At 42.6% G+C, this 13,763-nt stretch overlaps 2 pseudogenes; both read right to left on the bottom strand.

Annotated features, from left to right (window-relative positions):
• Window positions 1-3,766: 3,766 nt before the first annotated feature.
• LOC147447421 (uncharacterized) lies at window positions 3,767-9,856 on the bottom strand (annotated as a pseudogene).
• Window positions 9,857-11,362: 1,506 nt separating this feature from the next.
• Window positions 11,363-11,965, bottom strand: LOC147447420 (uncharacterized; annotated as a pseudogene).
• Window positions 11,966-13,763: the final 1,798 nt, after the last annotated feature.

The following is a 13,763-nucleotide window of genomic DNA, read 5'->3' as shown; positions in this document are numbered from 1 at the left end:
CTGCTGATGAATATAGCCGAGACTCACACGAATCTTTTCCAAAGATTAAATAGGTTATATCCATCTCAAAGCAAAGGCAAAAGGGGCTGCTTCTAATAAGCATAAAAGAGCCTTAGCCTTTGTGAAAAATGATTGGATCTTGCTAAAGTTTCTCAAGGCTCATCTAAGGCATACTACAGGCAAGAATCCTTCGGCCCACGAAGAGTATTATGCTAAACTAGCAAAAAGATACTATGGTCCTTTTTAAATTCTTAAGCCAATCAATGAGATGGCTTATCAATTAAAGTTGCCCAACCATTGGCTCATACACAATGCTTTCCATGAGAGCCTACGTAAGCCTTACAAAGGAGTGCCATCAAAAGAAGCAATAGTTGCAGACCCTCCAAAAATCAAAGATAAAGAAGAAGTACTTCAATCTGAGTCCATCCTATGATATGAAGACAAGATATTAAGAAACGGTAAGATTATTTGACGATATCTTATTAAGTTAAAGAATTATCCTTTTATATATGCTAAATGGATGCAAGGGAGGAATCCCAATCCTCGAGCGAGTACTTCTGAGCGGACAAGAAACCGAGCGAGCATAAGCAATGAAAAAGATTAGATCAAGATCTCAATAGTCACTCTATAGAGTATAGTGTAGCAAGGTAACCATGTTGCATCTCAAATAATCTCAAACAAAAGAGCCATACTCTTCCTTTAATGTGTTCACACACACATTGATACACATTCATATCCTTGCTTTGAAACCATCTTGCTGAGCATATTCCAAAACTCTATTTGTGCAAACTTATTCACCATGGTAAATTCACATGTTGCAATTTTCATAAGTTCGTGCACAAATAGATCAAAAGATGGTAACTTAAATGCCACATGTCCATCATAATGCATAGGTAGCTCTTGAACTTGAATGATATCCTTTGCTTGTTTGAGTGCCATGTGTAGGCTTTTTTGTGAAGGCATTGCATGTAGTATACCAACTACTCTGGAGGGACCATCGGACTATTACTAGTGTGTCCTTCATTCCAATGCCTTGTGTGCTTTCAATAGGAATGCGAACCTTCTAGAATTGACATTGTCCATGATTGAGAAGCAAGATTTGTTCACCACTAGCAAGTTCAATAGCCTTTATCTTCACCTGCTCTCCCGTTAGAGTTAATGGATGCAAATTGAATGCATTATTATTTCATAACGTTGTATCACAAAAGATATAGAAAGTGCATAGATGCTATCGTCAAACATAAGAACAATCTTGTGGCCACATTGTCATCCATAAATGGTTATGTACCTAGCCATGGTTGAGTGCAGGATGAGGAATTTCAAACTCCAAACAAATCTTTTCGAGAAATCATAAAAAGAGCAAAACCCCACAAGGTACATAGAACTTAAATCATAATAGAAATATTTAGCATCAAATTACATATACAATCTATCTATCATTGTCTCTAACTGTCTAGAGCATTCCTTATGGAGACTTTAATCATCCACCCTTATATTAACTTCTTGATTATCCAAGGTTATGCTCCCTCCTCTGAATCACAGCTTGTGGTCATCAATATTAAAGCCATGGTAGATGCTTGGACAAGTAAAAGCGTGTGTGCGTGTGCGTGCGCGTGCAATGTTGTGGAGTGGGGAGGAGGGTTTCTCAATACATAATACTATGGCAAGTGCTTCTAAGGAAATTATAGAAGAAGTAGATTTGGTAGATCGTATTGGTAGGTTGGAGCCAATATGAACAATCTATATTTGCAATCTTTGGTGCTAGATTGTACCTTATTGAAATTGGAGATAATTGTTTTTGGGTGAGTGACTCCTTTTAGTCTGGCTCGCAAAAAAGATCTTTCAGTGTATAATCATGACACTTGAGAAACGAAGAGGAAAAGGAAAATATCTCTTACATCACATACTTGAAAATAATAGTTTTCATGGACTACGGACTCTTTTAGAGTTTTCATGGTGAGTTGCAAAAGAGGAGGCCCCGATCACGAGGACTTTGTGGACAAGGGTGGGAGAGGTGATGAAGATCATAAGGTATTGTCGAAAGGAATGATAATCACCACTTGCATCCAACATCTTGGCAATCACCTCTTATGCAGTGCCTTCACAATCACCTCGGCCCCATCTTTCGACGAGAACCAAGATGAAGAGTTTGGGTGTGTGTGTGTGTGTGTGTGTGTGTGTGTGAGAGAGAGAGAGAGAGAGAGAGAGAGAGAGAGAGAGAGAGAGAGAGAGAGAGAGAGAGAATGAGATTTTTCTTCCACAGTTGCAGGATCACAGCCGAGGAATCTTTTCTCAAACATCAGTCTTTCTGGTTGCGCATCAAAAATGACTTTGATGCGCCGATGCCCTTGTTCAGCAATCCCTACCTCCACCTTCTTCTAGAGTTCCACAAAAGTGGGCCTAACTCTGCCACTAAGCAGCGAGCTCTACATGGAAGGGGTGTGCATACTCTCAACCAATCTAGCCAATTATACTCTCTCTATCTCTCTCCTCTCAGACTCAGCATCGCCTCTATAAGTCACTCACAATGCTTGAAAAAACCTAGGTTTAGTGTAACCCCACCTACAAATCTTGAGATTTACCTCTAAATTTTATAGTTGAAGGTGAGAAAACCTCCAAAATTTGAAAAAAATTAGTGTAAATTGGTATAAAAACCTTCAGATTTAGTCAGTTTACCTCTATTGTTTCTAACATGTAGGTTTGACAAGTTTCTTGATTAATTTTTTTTTCGAGCACTGGTCACTCCTTCTCAGCGGCCAAGTTTAGTGAATTTTTAGTATCGTGTCTCTTGTTCACTCGTAGGGCTTCTCTCCCTCACGCACTCTCAGTCTCACAAGCAACTCTCTCTCTCTCTCTCTCTCTCTCTCTCTCTCTCTCTCTCTCTCTCTCTCTCTCTCAAAAACTTTAGAAAGACATTTCAAAAACATAAGATACAAGCCCGTCCAAAAGACTCAAAAGTCCCTCAACGCCCATCTTATTGATGGCTTCAACCATAGTGGCAATGCTCGTAGCATGTGTCTTCTAAGAGTTCTATGATAGAAGTCAAAATTTATGAGCCTTCTTCCTCTCTTGGCTTACGCACTAATTAGACACCTCTTCACTTCCTAACAACAGGAACATTTGTACGCTGATTCTGGTTCTGCATATCCTCCTTGCGTCTAAACCTATGTGGTGGCTCCCGAACTCTTCTTGTTGTGCGGGATCTTACACGGACAACGTGAGAGTGAATGGCGCATGAAACACAATACTATATTTTGGTGTAAAGCTTGGGAAGTGTATACCCATCATAAACGAAAGCATCCTGCACATCTCATAAAGCAGCTTGTTCAACAATGTTACTTACATGAAACCGCTGGATAGCCTTGTCCTTGGGCACACATCGCCAACAATCGCAGCACCTGATGGGGTTGGTGTGGCCTCTTCCATGCTTGTTACGTCCACCGTTGCGGCGCTTGACCGTTATGACTGCTTATGCCACAATTGCTTCTGCTTCCTCTTCGTCGTGGAGATATCTCTCTCTCTCTCAGTGATATCTTTTGCTTATTCTGATTAAACACCAATTTCAAGTGTTGTGCAGCATAAGGGAACCCTATGTTGACATGATAAGACATTAAACTTGCATTGTGAGAGAGCAGACATTGCTATGCTAGAGAGAGAGAGAGAGAGAGAGAGAGAGAGAGAGAGAGAGAGAGTTAAAGAGACCTGGCAGTTTACATACAAGAGAGGACTAGCAAGTGCTTATAGCTAGCTGGTAGAAGCTAGCGAGCTAGGCATGCGGGTCGTGGCCACCATGACCGCCATGCCCCTTATCGCAGCTGCCGCCATGGCCCTTGCCTGGTTGCCTCCATGGCTATTGTTATAGCTGCCCTTGCCACCATAGCTGCCCTTGCCACCTTGACCGCCATGCTGATCATAACCACCACTACCCTTGCCGCCATAGTGGCCCTTGTCCCCACCCGTTGCCAGAGGTGCCGCAGAGCATAGAAAGGGGTTGATCTTCCTGCGATGGCGACAAAGCAGGCGCCCCCTTCTCTTCCCAGCCAAGACTGTGCTACATACGGGAGCGCGGAGAGCCCTGCAAAATACCAGAACTAGATACTACAGACGATGAAACACACAAATCTGCATACCTGGCAACCATCCTTGCACATAATCAAGCTGCACACAAGCAGAGAGAGACAGAGAGGGAGATAGAGCAAGAGAGCACGTGCAGGCGCACCTCCTAGAGCAGAGTGCTACGCCAACATGATGAGAGAGAAGAGAGAAGAGAAGAAGAAGACGACCTGGGTGCAATCTCCCCCCGTGCAAGAGTGACCATTTCCCTCTTGCACGTATTTCATTTATAGATTTCCTAAATGGTCAAAGTGATTAAAAACTGGCCGGCCGGTCATAAATGGCCAAAGCTCATAAAGAGCACTTGAATAATAAAATGTACAATATATATATATTTCCATTCGCATAGGCCTAGCTTGGTCTAGTCCTTTCCACTTGTCAACTGCATAAAATATTAATTCTATAACATACCTCTCCGTTGGAAAGCAACTGTCCTCAGTTCCGCAAGATAAAAATCTGCAAACAGTACTTGTCAAAAACAATGATTAGAAATCTGTATCAAATAGTAAAAGAAAAATGCATAAAATTAGACACATTGGTTATGCTTGCCATCATCCATATACTATCTATTCCAGTGTCCCATACCACTAGAATATGTAGTATATGTCATACCCCGAGGAATCAGGATATCATTGGTCACACTCATCATCAAGCTCATAATGTCAAGTCTCATCACATAAACACTGTCCTGATAAAGTAATCATCAGATACCAAATCCCAATCCAATTCCAGCTCCACAATATAAGTTCAAATCCAAATCACTTTCATTATGTACCCGGGTAATTAAATCATACCAGTTACAGTGGTGGCCAACCACTGTAGCATGATTTTGTGATTGGTGTTGCCTAAATCGGCGAATCTGCATTGGATATTGTTTAAAAAGCATGAATCTGTAGTTTAGTGTTGTGCTGCCTAAATCGGCGAATCTGCACTAGATGAGCATTGACACACTGCCTAAATCGGCGAATCTGTGTGTATGTGACCAATGGACCAAGCAAGACATTAAAAAAAACAAACATTTGCCACCTATTTGACACCAAATTAGAGTATGTTCCACTAACAAGGCACTTATGAAGTGTGGCTTGATATCCGAGAGCACCCTAGCTCAATTGAAGAACTGCATAGCTAATCGACAAGGCATCTCAGAAATTACTTGTAGTACAAGTAGAAGTCATTATCTTAACATTTGAAGCAGTATTCAGTTGAGCAGATAATGTAGAGAAATGAAATTAAAAAATAGGAGTGATGTATGTGAGATACCTATCGACAGGATGTAGGAAGTGGTTCCATTTTATAAGTACTAGTGATGATATGAGAGATGTTGGGTTGCCAAATTTATAAAAGATTGTCAGGAAAGGAATTATGAAAAAGGGAGTGAGGTTAATGTACATACCTTGAGCAAAAATATTTGAGCCAGTGTGTTTGTGGAGAGAGATATGATCGTAACTTGCATATGAGGCGTGTCAAACAGATTGTACAAGCTAGGGAGAATTGCAACTATCAAACTTGCACCATAGTATAATTAACAAATCCAAATATGTTGATTGTGTGTTAGTAATTTGAAATGAAATAAAAGAATAGGTTGTCTATGTAGAATTTGATTCAAGATTAGTATGCGATCACATATTTAGAACGGACAGTGTTAGCACTTTGATTCACAAAATAAATAAAATGAGGCTGGAACACAAATAAAAAGGTTAGCCAGAGCCCTGCAAAAATGGAAATGTGAGAAAATGTTGAAGTCCTAATGTAGATAAGGAGATCTGATTGGAGTGTATAATGCAATTGTGGGAGGCAAAATTACATTGAGGATTTACAGATGTCTACGATGATTAGTCGTGGAACGAATAGAAAGATAGATGGGACTGATTGGGCAAACAACCCAAAAGTAATTTGATCTTGAACGGCCCTTTCCTAGAAGCCTTTAGTTACGATAGGTGTTTGCTAGTTAGAACTAGAATTTTGTATGAGAATGTAGATTTGCGGTGCAGCAAGAAAATCCCTTGCAAAACGATCTACTTAAGCCTCTGGATGTTAACTAGGAGGAGGTAGGATGGGAGTTGGCAGTTTATACAAATGACCTAGACTTGACTAGACAATGCGTAGAAAGTCGGTGAGTGCAGACCGCAGTGGTTGTAGTCTTGGTAAAATTTAGCGAGGTAGATGTGTAAGGAGCTTGGTTTTTTTTTAAAAAAAGGTTCGCTTAAGTAGGGATGCCAATTTGCACATTATCAAGACACGCATACAATATGTGTGCATATGTGTGGGTATACAAGCAATGGCTAGGGATAGTGTGCCAAATAGAGCAGGGAGTTAGCTGAGCAGCCATGGTTTTTCTTCCTCGTTATTAAGAGCTGTATCGGTTCCATATTGCAATTATCAGCACTGTTTGCTTGAAGTTTTATTGTGAAAGTGAATCTCTCGTCCACTGACTCAAATTACGTTGTGAAGGTTAAATTACTCGTTTGCCAAATGGCTATGGGACCAAAAGATACAAGTCTTATGGATCTAAGCTAATGTATGGGGACAAAAATAAAAATAAAAATAAAATGTAGTAAAATGAAAGATTGTGAAGACGAAAACGTTGTCTGAGAGAGTATTGCACTGATTATTGAAAAGCTTTGTGACTGTCCGCCTCTTTGTAGGGAGCCGTTAGTGGAAGGGGGGATAAAGAGAGAAATGAGATGAAATGTTACATTAAACATCCTCAAAAGACCAAATTAAATATGAGGCCAAACTCCGTGTGAATCTAATCTAATGCCAGGGTAAAAATTAAAAGGAAGTAAAGTTGAAAATAAATAAATAAATAAATAAATAAATAAACAAATCTTCATCAGCAACATCGTCGACAATGCCCTGCATTGGACGTTGTCTAAGAAAGTACTGCAGCCGTCTCGCAGCAGAATTTCATGAATGTCCGCCTGTGGAAGTAGTCGTACTCGGCTAGGATAGCGTCCAGGCACGGCCCCGCTTAACGTGCAGATGCCACTTGCATGTCTGGTAGCAACAACAGTGAGAGGACAACTCGGTGACATGCAGCTAGTATGAGCACGAGCAACGCAAAGTAGGATACTAGCGAGGCAGGTAGTTGAGACTCTGAGAGCAACCGGTTGCAAGCTAAGCTGCATGTTGAGTGTCTACACACGACTGGTTTTTGGGTGGTTGATGCCATGCAGGCAAATGAGAGAGAGAGAGAGAGAGAGAGAGAGAGAGAGAGAGAGAGAGAGAGAGAGAGAGAGAGAGAGAGAGAGAGAGAGTGCTCCCCATGTGCCAAGTCCTTCTTGGTCGCCTTCTTCGCTTATGCTCCCTCCTATCAAGCGGCCATGCTTCTGACTCCCCTTCAACATGCATTCACAACCATACACTGAGTGTTGGATTATGACATGGCCCGAAGGGCAGTACCTCAAATTCTTGCAATAACCACTTGTGAAGCATCTACGTTGATACACAGAAGAAGATCGGAAACTCTATGCGGCTGGTGTGGTTGGGGGACCCTGTGCAGACCACGAATAAAAAGTGGGCGAGATTGAAGGTTGGCTGTGTGTGAAGATTAGAGAGAGTGTGCTGGGCGAGATTGAAGGTTGGCTGTGTGTGAAGATTAGAGAGAGTGTGCTGGGTAGCGGGCTACTGTCAGAATGTCGGGTGTGTGAGTAACACTAATAGGATGCAAAAGTAAGGGTGACGGTTTGTTGTAGGTTGGGAGAGAGGGAGAGTACATGGCGACGACTAGAGTTAGTGGAGGAGTGAGGTTGAATAAAAGAGAGGCTGAGAAATAAAGAGCTGAAGTGAGCTTGAAGCGTATATATCTGCAGTCGAAGTTAGACAAGCTCAAGCGCTGGACCGAAAAGGAGTGGTTGAGAATTGTCATCCCACACCAGCGCATGTGTGTGTGAGTGTGGGGATTTACAACCAATTTGGAGTCCTCATGCAACGGAGAGCAGTACCGAGAAGAGTGGTAGCGCTGATGGCAGCTTTTGTGTGGGTGTTAGTTGACGGCCAGTGAGAGAGGGTAATTTGATGGTGGTCGTGGAGAGAGAGAGAGAGTGGTTGGGTGCAGCAGCATGCGAGTGGGTGGTGGGTGAGAGCGGGCAGTTAATTAAGCTGTGGTTGGTGCAACGCAATAGAAAAAAGAGAGGTAGAGAGTTAGACTACGAGAGAGAGATTGGGTGGGATGTGCATGCCACAAGCGAACGAGGAGAGAGAGAGATAGAGAAGCTGCTAGGCAGTCGCCCTCAGCGTTGTTGTGAGCTTGCTGTGGGTGGTGAGAAGCGGTGTAAGTGCTTGGGAGATAGGAGACGCCGTCAATTGCCAAACCGTCGTCACCTAGGTCGTCGCTCACTACTAATGCTACGGTTTTGACGATTGTTGATCCGATTGCTGGCGCACTTCTCTGATTACTACCTTCAATGATTACATCCCCATTATAGACCGTAACTGCTCCTATAATATAAAAATAGTATATGTTTTTGGGCTTCGTTCCCATGCAAATTTGTTTGTTGATCCTTATTCCCTCTCTATAACGTGATCTTGGGCTCGAGACTCTTGCCACAGTGCCGTGATTCCCTTCTACAACTAATGAGAAAAATTGCTCAAATGCTTCACCCTCTACAACTGCTAGATTGTTCCTAAAGTATTTAAAATTTATCGACAACAGCTCTTCTTCTCCGTATCCTATACAAATCGTATGACGATATCTATCATGCTTATTAATATTAAAAGATATATGTATATATACACACACACACACACACACACATTAATATTATGTAAACTTTTCTTGCACTAAAAATTTATCATTTCTACTATCTTATTCAAATCTTTTCACTAATTATAAATTAATGAAGGATTAATGTCAAATTTGCATGAAAAAGATAATATAAAACAAGGACATAGAATTATAAATTTTGAAAATCAGAAGAAAACAAGAGCACTTAGCTTTTGGTTATCTGAATCTGCAACCTCTGGAGCGTAGCCCGGGCTCTGATACCACTGCTACATACGGGAGCGTGGAGAGCCCTGCAAAATACCAGAACTAGATACTACAGACGATGAAACACACAAATCTGCATACCTGGCAACCATCCTTGCACATAATCAAGCTGCACACAGCAGAGAGAGACAAAGAAGGAGATAGAGCGAGAGAGCACGTGCAGGCGCACCTCCTAGAGCGGAGTGCTACGCCAGCACGGCGAGAGAGAAGAGAGGAGAGAAGAAGAAGACGACGCTGGGTGCAATCTCCCCCCATGCAAGAGTGACCATTTCCCTCTTGCACGTATTTCATTTATAGATTTCTTAAATGGTCAAAGTGATTACAAACTGGCCGGCCGATCATAAATGGTCAAGGCTCATAAAGAGCACTTGAATAATAAAATGTACAATATATATATATTTCCATTCGCATAGGCCTAGCTTGGTCTAGTATTTCCACCTGTTAACTGCATAAAATATCAATTCTATAACAGACTGCACTGCAAAACATCCTCCTGAGAGGAACTTACCGTGCTTTCTCTCACAAGGAATTCATACGGGTCTGCCATCGTTGGGTTATACCTGGCATGCTGAGTGTCTAATGAGGCCAACTCCAAGGGGCGTTGCAGGCCGAAAGCTGGCTCTCTCTCTTCTCCGGCAACCTCTTCATCGCTACTACTGCGTTCGCGAGGCTCACCACCCCTATCACCAAAAGCATGGCAAGAAGTAGCAGTGCCAGACCTTTGTTGCTACCCACATAAGAAGAGCTCGCCATTGCAGTACTACAACAGACACTATTGACTAGTGAATACCTTGCTAGAGGTGGCGTAGAATGCAAGTGATGGATTCTCTCTCTCTCTCTCTCTCTCTCTCTAAGACCGCACGCCGGCGTGCGCTCTTTGATAGAGTTGAGTTTTTGTTTTTGGGGGAGAGAGAGAGACTCTCTCTCAGCATACGCAGGGCAAGCGGGCACTCACGAGCAGCCATGGTGAATCATAAGAGGTCGACAAGCAGGCGGACATCACTGAAGCGCGCAAAGGGGAAGCTCGAGAATGTCTGGCAATAGGGGCACTGCGCTGTCTGGGTCCCACCATTACTCGCTATCCGCAGAGCCCAACCATCTCTGCAATGTCCCCTGTTCGTGACCTCACCCTCAGGTCCTTGCTCACGAAGAAAACTCAATTGCCGAGTGCTCTTCCTTGCAAGCAGCGCTTCTTTAAATACCCTCAACCCCACAGGCAGACTACTGCCTCCATCCTTTCCCTCCTCTCTCAGCAGCAGACATGGGAGTGAGTGCGTGATTTGCGATTCATATGTGCGCCCTTGTACTCTGGTTTGAGTGTGCAACGAGTGCAATTATGGCTCCTTCCAAGGGCGTTGCATCATCTGCGGAGGTGCCGGCATTTTTGATGCTTACTACTGTAAAGAGTGCACCCAACAGGACAAGGATAGAGATGGTTGCCCCAAAATTGTGAACCTTGGCAGTGCCAAAACTGATTTGTTCAATGAACATAAGAAGTATGGTTTCAAAAAAAGACAGGTCAGTGCACTCTCGTAACCTTTTGCTTTGTCGTGCCTTATGAGGTTGGGGGGTGCTGCATACATACAACTGAAATGTGTCATGCTTAGCGCGGGCTATGATGGCATGTTCTTGCATATGTAAGAGTGCAAAGAATGACACTTTTTAATTGTGAGGTTTGCACCCGTTCAGATAGGCAAACTGTATTGATGTTAAATTCTATTGCTGTTGGATGCTGCATAGTTATTTCAGAAAAGGTTTTTCTTTCCACACACACACACACACACACACACACACACACACACACACACACACACACACACACACACACACACACACACACACACACACACACACACAGATCATCGAGTGAGTGAGGGCAACGCATGGTTGCGAGAGCAAAAGCAAAAGCAGCATAAAGAAAGGAGACGAAGCCAAAAGAGATGCTGTCCAAATTGGATCCCTCGTAGATAGTGGAAGGGACAACAACGACCTTGGCTTGACGATTCTGGATAGTGAGCTTGGCGATAACGCGCAGGCCGTTCTAGTCCTTGGCAGTCTCCTTGGCGATGTCCTCTCCTACCTTCTTGGGCAATAGACCCAGAGGCCCGATCTTGGGCGCCAATGAAGAGGAAACTCCAACTTCCCCTCCTGTTAAACGAACAAAAACAACCTCCTCATATTCTTGCTGCCCTTTCTTTATCAGCATTGCATCTTCATCGTGGGTGCAAAGCATGCATCACTCAGCTTTGTGTCTACCGTCTAGTGGAGTTTACGGGTGGCTCCCTCAATGGTGACATTGAACTGGAGCAGGACTAGAAGTAAGGGAGAAATTAGCGCCATTGTCCTTGTGATCAGAGCCCTCAAGGAGCCCGAGCGCGATAGGAAGAAGATGAATGCATTGCTGGAGCTGCTGCTCCTCGCGGGACTGAAATAGTAGCTAAATGTGTTATAATTATCGCTCAAGAACGAGTATTGCTGTGGTGGGCGCCTGTGCTTTGGTGTGAACACAGCCTCTGAAGACAGCTAGAGCTACTCATGATTAGTGCTAAGGGCCTTGTTAATCCGCTCTGAGTTTCGTGTAGCAATTATCTCCCTTCCTAATCTCTAAGAGGGCGAGATCTGACAATCAGATTCCTGTCCATTCAATGCATAATTAATACCACAATGATGAAGCCGATTGACAGAAACAACAAAGATGCCATCATTTTTATTTATGACATTGTTATACTGCAGGTGCTCCTCATGAGTGACTACTCTCATAATTACAATGTCAGAATTCCTCTTATTAATGTGGCCATGCAAGCCGCTACATCACTCGATTGCCTTTTTCTTCTTCTTCTGCTTGCCCCTCAGTCCTAGCATTGACGAGAGAGGGTTTTGCTCCATGCTAGTGTGCTACATGAGCTCTTAGTGGGTCTCCGACCTGCAGATTCCTCTTCCTTCTCCTTATACATTTAAGAACATCAAGAACAATGCCAACATTTCTCTCGATGATGTGATTGAGATTGCCCGTGTGATGCATCCCTGTTCGATGGCAAAGGAGCTCATTGGCACAGTAAAGGAAATTCTCAGCACTGCGTTTTTGTGGGTTGCTCTGTGGATGGGAAGGATCCCAAGGTTTTGCAAACAGAGATTGACGATGGGGATGTTGAGATTCCAGAGAATTATCTTAATTAATCTTAGGTAGGTGACTCTCTAGAATGTAGCACTGCTAAAGTAAGTTTCACGTTGTGGTACTGCTGCTGGGTTTTTCCTGCAAATCATTTTTGGACAAATGTCAGCTTGTTATACTTCTAATGAGTGTATGCTCAACGTGGAGAGAGAGAGAGAGAGAGAGAGAGAGAGAGAGAGAGAGAGAGAGAGAGAGAGAGAGAGAGAGAGAGAGAGAGAGAGAGAGAGAGAGAGAGAGAGAGATCTAAGCATCTTCTCTCACTTATTAGCACTCTTCCTAGTGGACATACATGGTAGCTCTTGGTTTTGGCAAGTCTCTATCATCTGCAAATCAAGCTCAAAAGAGATTGAAATTTGCCGCAAACAAATTATGGCCTTCTAGACATCTGCTAGGTTTTTCCAAACAATGATCCAAAATGGAAAGGAGTTGAATCTTCCATCTTTGTGAACTAAGTTGTTTAATTGATCTTTATTTAAGTTTCCGAAAAAACATATTTTTGCTAGCAATGGTGACATGTATAAGGACGACTAGATTTGTATAATCATGATTGGGGAGTAATGGTACTGACACTTATTGATTGGGTTTAGAGAAATCTGTGTGTGTGTGTGTGTGTGTGTGTGTGTGTGTGATATCTCTTTTTAGAAAAGAAGCATATATACATGTGGGAAACTCACTTAGTAACTTTGCTCGGTTTTGAACTTGCTCGGATAAGTTCGCTCGATGTTTGGTAGAACTCAATGCAAGGAACCTAGCTTAAGGATACTATGAACCTTGTCAATGCTTACAATGTTGCACTACAGTAAGCATATGAAAATGCATTTTAAATGAAAAATGTTTTTGTCTTATAAGACCGGTTCTCTTTTTATTGTGCACAAATTTAAAATCATGTTTGTGGTGACGACGTCTCCCAAATACCAAGTAGAACTTGTCACTCTACTTCGAAAGTATGATATGGACTAAAGAGCACACATGCTTGTGGCAGCTAAGTCTCCCAAGCACCAAATGGATTAGTCATCCATCTTGGAATGATGTCGAAGGGTAAAAAGGGATCCTCTACCCGCTAAGTAACATGGACTAATGACTAGGCTTTATCTTCTCTACCTCATAGTCGAGGACGACTATGATTTCAAGAGAGAGGTAATGTCATAAAATATAATATCTAACTTTACCAAATGATTTTCTCATATTAAACTGATCATTTAATGTGGGAGAATAAACGGGAACAAGAGTTAGAATAGAGACATGTGCTTCTAGACCTATCTCAACACGGGACCAAAAGGAGAGATGGTTGCATCTCAATAGGGGTCCAAAAGGAGATGGTCTATCAAAGAGCACTGTGCAATAAGTGATTCTAGGCTTACTTCAGCAAGGGACCAAGAGGAGACATGGTTACATCTCACTAAGGGTCCAAAATGAGGTAGTCTATCAAAGAGCAATGTGCATCTAATGGAGCTTAAAAGACCTTAGGGTTAGCTTCATTAAAGACCT

Source organism: Adiantum capillus-veneris, chromosome 11 (genome assembly GCF_014529385.1).
Source record: "Adiantum capillus-veneris isolate H3 chromosome 11, ASM1452938v2, whole genome shotgun sequence".
Lineage (NCBI taxonomy): Eukaryota > Viridiplantae > Streptophyta > Polypodiopsida > Polypodiales > Pteridaceae > Adiantum > Adiantum capillus-veneris.
This window is presented reverse-complemented; position numbering and strand designations above follow the sequence as displayed.